The 7,500-nt window shown below is 41.1% G+C and overlaps 1 long non-coding RNA gene across 1 annotated transcript in view; it reads left to right on the plus strand.

Annotated features, from left to right (window-relative positions):
* LOC135106953 (uncharacterized) overlaps window positions 1-2,693 on the plus strand; it is a 69,233-nt gene extending 66,540 nt beyond the window's left edge. Inside the window, exon 3 of the long non-coding RNA XR_010271513.1 lies at window positions 2,297-2,693. This is a non-coding gene — a long non-coding RNA (uncharacterized LOC135106953). The remainder of the gene's footprint in view (window positions 1-2,296) is intronic.
* Window positions 2,694-7,500: the final 4,807 nt, after the last annotated feature.

Raw genomic sequence — 7,500 nt, forward strand, 5'->3', positions numbered from 1 at the left:
GAGAGAGAGAGAGAGAGAGAGAGAGATTTACGCCCTTGGGTGCTGGGTCTTCGTGACAAAAGTATTAGTTTTATCTGTTTGAATTAAGCCACTAAGTATTTTGTACTCTCTCTCTCTCTCTCTCTCTCTCTCTCTCTCTCTCTCTCTCTCTCTCTCTCTCTCTCTCTCTCTCTCTCTCTCTCTCTCTCTCTCTCTCTCTCATGGACTATTGTCTAATGAAGGATTAAAACGTCACATTTGTTTCTTGGTTTGTTTGTTCTTAAGAATGATACACGTTACATTATTACGCTGATACGATTGTTGTTGTTGTTGTTGTTGTTGTTGTTGTTGTTGTTTCTGGCACAGATTCAACGCCTCTTTTCATTACTTCACAGAAACCTAAATTTCTCAGCATCACCGGCACCAAAAACTCACGAAATGCTTCATCATATTTCCAACGCAGTGCCACAAAAGGAAACACAAAAACAAGGCCGTCGTCTAGATGAGACACATAACTTGATTTCCTGCATCTTCAGCTTCCAAGGTCACAAAATGCCAGGACCTGAGCCTCGTATCACCCAATATTAAGTCTCATCTTTTCTTGGGTCACGTTGTATCGATGCAAGAAGTTTTATTATGTATATCGGTGCCTATTAGGTTTATACATAAGGAATTCCTCACGGTGCTCTTTTATCGTATATCGTATATCTGTATCTATTCCTGGATCTCGTCATGTGGATTTATTTGATGGCTTTATTATGCATATCACTTCTTCGTAGTGTGTACAGTCACCCCCAAGAAATACTGTCACAAAATCCAGTGAATTTTATGTTTATAGATCGAATGAAAGTTAATACATGGAAAAATGAACTGATCTGTATTAACCTGACAGTATATGACAATGAACAACTTTACAGTCTAATTTTTGTGGTACTTCTGTCTCGTAAAATCTGCAACACTCTTCTTACAAACACTCATACTCAACTTATAATAATGAACTGATCTATATTAATCTTATTACTTGACAGTATATGACAATGAACAACTTTACAGTCTAATTTTTGTGGTATTGCTGTCTCGTAAAATCTGCAACACTCTCCTTACAAACACTCATACTCAGCTCATACATTAATACTCGTACATTAAAAATACTCATACATTAATACTCATACACTAAAAACTCATACATTAATACCAGATCAGAGAATTCAAGATTGAGAAAACGCTTAATTCAGTGGCAGTGAATGTGTAGCATATAACTTGACATCTAACCAAGACTGTATATACTTCAGGATTCTCTCAATTCATATTCGTGTATTATTCACCTTGTATGGGCCCATATTATACAGATGATCTAGCCATACTCAGTTTCATTTACTTAGCTTGAGCAGCGTCTATCGGCTTCTCTTTCCCCCTCCCCTCTCTTCCTCCTCCTCCTCCTCCTCCTCCTTCTCCTTCTCCTCCTCCTCCTCCTCCTCCTCCTCCTCCTCCTCCTCCTCCCTCCTGTTCTCCCCACTTGCTCCTCTGCGGTACATATCAACTCCATTTAATATTCCGAGATGGCAAGTAAATGTTGAGGGTAACGATATAGACATGTCGTTTCTCTCTCTCTCTCTCTCTCTCTCTCTCTCTCTCTCTCTCTCTCTCTCTCTCTCTCTCTCTCTCTCTCTCTCTCTCTCTCTCTCTCTCTCTCTCTCTCCTATTATGTTAGCTGTCAGGGTCACTACATCGAAACGCTGCATCCTGGCTGGCGTAGTTACCGTCCCTATTAGAAGATTCTGAGAGAGAGAGAGAGAGAGAGAGAGAGAGAGAGAGAGAGAGAGAGAGAGAGAGAGAGAGAGAGAGAGAGAGAGAGAGAGAGAGAGAGAGAGAGAAAGGAGATATTCTTGCACCATTTAAGATTCAGGCGCACAAACAAGCCTGCAATCAAAGCGCCAGGTGGGAACCATCACACAGCACGCTGCTCAAACAACCCTGCCCTGCACACCCTGGTCATGACACACTTACCGACGGCTAAATGGATCTGTACACTAGCCGCATGCAAAAGAGCGCTCGTCCTGTCACGTATAGGGGAGAAAAGAGTAACATAAGGCGTGGATCTTTTTTGCACTTAAGTCCGAACTTTGATTAATGCTGAAGTTGCGTATAGTGTTTACTCATTTGTAAAGGAGCCAGCTGGTCTCACTTCTTTTGTATTTGGGTTCTCCTTAGTCTCACGTCCTCTGGTTAGTTTGTTATTCGTAACGGATCGGGTTTTTTGTAAGAATGTCAGGAAATCAAAGGGCTAAACTGAGAGACACCTCTACTGACATTCCAGGAAAAAACACCAAGCACAGTGAAGAAAATTGAGGGAAAAAATAGACATCAAGCACAACGGAAGTGAGTGTGACAGCTTAAATTGACTCACCACCTTCACCTCCACCTCCACCCTCACTAGACTTTCATCCAATCCCACTCCAACCCCGGTACCTCAGCCCGTGCTGCCGCCTCCCCAAGACACAGGCCACTAAGATCTCGCCTCCTTCAGCCTGCGCCTGACCACTCCCAGTATCTCCGTGGCCCGAGGCGTCCTGGCTGTCAAGTAGCTCACCTGGAGGCACGCATAATCGCTATCATAACTCGTGATAAGCGGGACCCTAATGGACGCAGATAAGGATATACACGTCTGGGGAGTGCGGGGGCATAAGTGGAGACGGCAGCTGCCGCAGAGAAGGGAAGGGAGGAGGAAGTGAGGGAGAGAGAGAGAGAGAGAGAGAGAGAGAGAGAGAGAGAGAGAGAGAGAGAGAGAGAGAGAGAGAGAGAGAGAGAGAGAGAGAGAGAGAGAGAGTCTTTTATCTCTCTCTCTCTCTCTCTCTCTCTCTCTCTCTCTCTCTCTCTCTCTCTCTCTCTCTCTCTCTCTCTCTCTCTCTCTCTCTCTCTCTCTCTCTCTCATTCCCTTTCCGAACCTCTGTATTCCCTTTCCATCCTTCCTTTTGTTCATTTCCCTTTCCCTCTTCCCTTCCTTGCCTTCCATTCTTTCGTTATCTTTCCCTATTCCCTTTCCAACAGTCCTCAACCTCCTGAAACACGTGGTGCTTCCCAGGATCGCCGTAGGACAAACTACATTCAAATTTAAAAAGAAAGGAAATAAGAATCATGTCCATCATCGTGTTTTTTACTTCATAACATCACTTTTTTTCAACCTGTAGGCGGCTTCTTATATTCATCTCTCTTCATTTCTCAACTCCAGGTTATTTATGATTTCGCTAGTATGCCTTATTTTTCTATTATTACTGTTTATCTGCAAGTTTATGTTGGTTTCTCTGACTTGCAAACTAAATTTCAGTGTTGTTCGTTTCTATTTATTAACTCGTGTCATGCAGAGGGCTGTATCAATAAACAATTTGTTCTCCTATCAGGGCTATTTTCAAAAGGGTAGATATAATAAATCAAGTTTTCAGGTGTTTTTATTATTCATGATGTAGAATCCCTTAAGCCCTATCACCAGAATTGCATGAATATTCTTGAAAACTGTTATTTTCACTAGCATCTGTTTTAATAATGCTACAGTCTTGAGTAACATCAGACATCTTACAGTGATTTGTATGGAAACATTATCGACGTTTGTCCTACAAGATAAATATTGAACCGCTTCTGTTTCTCCCTCTCGTCTTTCTTACCCTGCCCAAGAAGACATAAAACATTCCTAAACATCACAAAAGTCCTGATTTTTTTAGTGGTTTACTGCACGGAAGGTGTTTCTTAGCTACCGTCGAGGAAACTAATTCAGAGGTACGTCAGGTCAGGAATGCAAGCGAGACTTCCCATTCAAGTACCGTAACTAATCAACAGAGCAAAGTTAGGCGGGTGGGGTTTGTCTGTGAGTGAGGTAGGGCAGGGTAAAGGACGGTGTGAGGAGAAATGAAAGCGTGTGTGTGGCAAGGAGGGAGGAAAAGGACTAAGGCCCGTGTTTTCAAACAAACCTCTCCCTGAAGAACCCATAGTGGAAAAAATGTAGTACTTTCTAAAACAAAAGAGGTAAATGTAAGAGAGATAGTTCTTTATAAAATATGAGTGGAGGAAAAAATAAAATTTTGACTATCTGATGGTAAGAGAACATGTTAAGTAATAACCATAGCCGGAAGATACTTACGGTCGTTCAAGACAAAAAGAATGATTGTGTGTGTATAATTAAGAGAAACTGAGACATATGGCATCTGTAATAAAGATAAAAATGAGAAAATTCTACAAGATTTCAAAGATAGAAGGCATTAAAACTGTACCAGACATCACCAACGACTGCGGAAAGTAATTTAATCTCATTATCGGACTCTTCTCTGCTGAAATGTTTTTTTTTTTTTTCGGCAACGGCAAAAGTGCTTTTCTTTTTCTTTTTTGACGATGATAAATGGTTTGTTCACAGTCATGAGGCCGAAAAATACAAATGAAACAGGAAAAAGAGACAATTAGGTGTTGGCAACTTAAGCCAGTCTCCTTCTCGCACACACACACACACACACACACACACACACACACACACACACACACAGAGAGAGAGAGAGAGAGAGAGAGAGAGAGAGAGAGAGAGAGAGAGAGAGAGAGAGAGAGAGAGAGAGAGAGAGAGAGAGAAAGGAATTTTTGAAAGACTGGGAAACAAAAAGAAATAAAAAAAGAACGCTACTCAACACACACACACACACACACACACACACACACACACACACAGTACCGGCAGCTCGCGAACAGATTGCAATTAGACGGGATGTTTTCATAGCCACACCTGAGCCAGAAATGACCCGCGCACACGATGGATGACCACAGTTAAATGAACTCTCGCCACGCTGACAACCAGGACCACGTATTACTCTTCATATATCTCCCGCAGCCGCCGCCGCCGCCGACTGCCTGCCACCGATACGCCCTGTGCCCTATGACGAGACTGTCAGGACTGAAGGAGAAAGGAGGAGAGCAGAGGAGAGAAGTGTTTGCTGGGTTATGTGTGATGCATCAGTTAGTTATTACCGTTGCAGCCGGTCAGTGATCTCCCGTTGCCTGAGGGATAAAAGTGAAAGATTTTTATTTTATTTTATTTTATTTTATTTTTGTGTGTGTGGGTGTGTGTGTATTTTCATTTTCATCACTATTATCATTATTTTCATCACTTCCGGCATTATTATCTTCGCATTGACGTTGCTCTTCTCTGTGAATTCATCGTTATTTCATATACTTTTAATGCTTGCGTCATATTTTTCTTTCTTTACTTCACGAAACAAGTCAGATTTTACATTTTAGCTTATTGTGTGTCTTTGGAGGTATAATAGTTCGTAAAATTTACAAAGCTGTTTCGTCACTCTCTCTCTTTCTTCCTCTCTCCTTTCCTTTTAATCCGTTGCTTTATCTCTCCCTCCCTCCCTCTCTCTCTCTCTCTCTCTCTCTCTCTCTCTCTCTCTCTCTCTCTCTCTCTCTCTCTCTCTCTCTCTCTCTCTCTCTCTCTCTCTCTCTCTCTCTCTCTCTCTCTCTGATACCCACCGATCGAAAACAAGGTACACATACTAAAATAATCACAATAATGGAAAACAACTTGAGTGCAATTTCACAGAACTACTTTGATTTTCTCTTGTTTTCGAGCGACAAAGGAAAAACTGCTTGATGGATTCCTGCGATCAGAAATGAAGTTTACATGTATTTTTCTGGTAAAAAAAAATATTGTAATCTTATTTACGTATTAAGAAGTTTGGCCAAGGATGAAAAAAAAAACTTTTCACTTCCTTCCCCACAAAAAAAAAAATCAAAGTACTAAAATTAAGAAAAATAAATAAAATAAAAGGAAAAGCTAACCAATTTAGTTCCTCAGCAGCCACTTTTACTGATTATGTGACGAATATCTTTAATCTTAATATCACACACTGTCTTTCTATTATGTTGTGAAAAAAAAAAGTGCATTGATGTACCATGGTTATAAATATAATAACATCTGGTAAGTCTCCACTCTTCAGCAGTACATTTAGCCTTGGTTTTGTCCGCGTACCAGCGAGTGGGTCGAAGATAATTTTATATTCCTCACAATGACAGGTTAAGTGGTGCCGAATGGGAGTAACGTGCCGGAAAAAAAATAGTAGATAAAATTTTCTCATCAAGGTGTCTGGTATAAAATTTGTTTGTATTTTTAAACTTTCCTAAAATCTCTAATTCTCAGAAAAGAATAGATAAAAAGAGTAGAGATGTAAGAGATGTAGGAAAATAAACAGAGATAGTTTTCTAACGTCTTCTTCACGACAAATGTCTTAAACCGAATAGTTTTGCAAAGTTGTTCGAGATAGAATCAAACTAATATCTTGGTACTGTAGAAGTTAACAATGACAGAGTGAAAGAGAAGTAATCATTTTGTGCTTCAAAGAGACAGTGTCGTAAATAAGAGATTTCTTTTCCCGCATTTCCAAGGACAGCTCACGTATCCAGGCGACATATTGGTAAAGAAAATGTATTAGCTGCGTAAGCCAGGATGAGACCTGTGGGAGAGAAAAAGAATTACATTGAGATGATTGTTTTCTTATGACAACATTGTATGATTTCTGCAGGCGAAGACATGAAGCAATAGCATCTTATATCCTGGTGAGGAAAACACTATTAGCCGAATTGACATCGAGCTGCCGACGGCGACTTGACAAGAAAGTGGAGGAATAATGGAGGAGACGGAAATCGGAGGAGGCTAGGATGTGGGACGACGAGTTTGAGAGGAAAAAGGAGAATTAATGTAGTCCTAATTACATCATAGGTTGAGGGGGGAAATTATATGTGAGATCCACCTTTTTTCCTCGGCAACCCGACCTGGGACCCGCCACCTGGCGACCCACACTCTCGCGACTAAAAAGAATGAGGCTCAAAAGATCCTCTTCCAGTTCCTTCCCGTAGAGAAAAATTGAATATTACGATGAAGATGAAGGAGATGAGGGGGTGAGTTAGAGAGAGAGAGAGAGAGAGAGAGAGAGAGAGAGAGAGAGAGAGAGAGAGAGAGAGAGAGAGAGAGTGTGTGTGTGTGTGTCTATAATTCTCTCTCTCTCTCTCTCTCTCTCTCTCTCTCTCTCTCTCTCTCTCTCTCTCTCTCTCTCTCTCTCTCTCTCTCTCTCTCAACATGCCTTGCCTGTGCCATGTGATTTGGCGTCATGTTTCCGTCTACCTTTTCTTCTTGTGAAATTTGCCGAAAAGAAATAAATCAAAACTCAGTAATCTTCTATGGTAACTTCATATTAGAAAAATGAAATAAACACTCTTTTTGTTTTATTTATTTTATTTTTTTCTCCTTTCTTGTATGTCACCTCGAATTTTGGTGAGGAAGGCAAGTCGGTATAAAAATTTACTTTTCGTGGAATAGCGGGATGGAAAACGAACTTTGTAAAAGGTCATAAAAATCGCCAGGTAACGACACACCAATCAGCGCGACCTTTGTGGGAAAAAAAACCCAGGCCACAGGCAGCCCCGCGCTGCGCACTGTGTACTGCTCTCTTGTAACGAGGATTGCTCGGCCTGCGCTGAAACAAAAAT

This window comes from Scylla paramamosain, chromosome 14 (genome assembly GCF_035594125.1).
Source record: "Scylla paramamosain isolate STU-SP2022 chromosome 14, ASM3559412v1, whole genome shotgun sequence".
In the NCBI taxonomy this organism is placed as follows: Eukaryota; Metazoa; Arthropoda; class Malacostraca; order Decapoda; family Portunidae; genus Scylla; species Scylla paramamosain.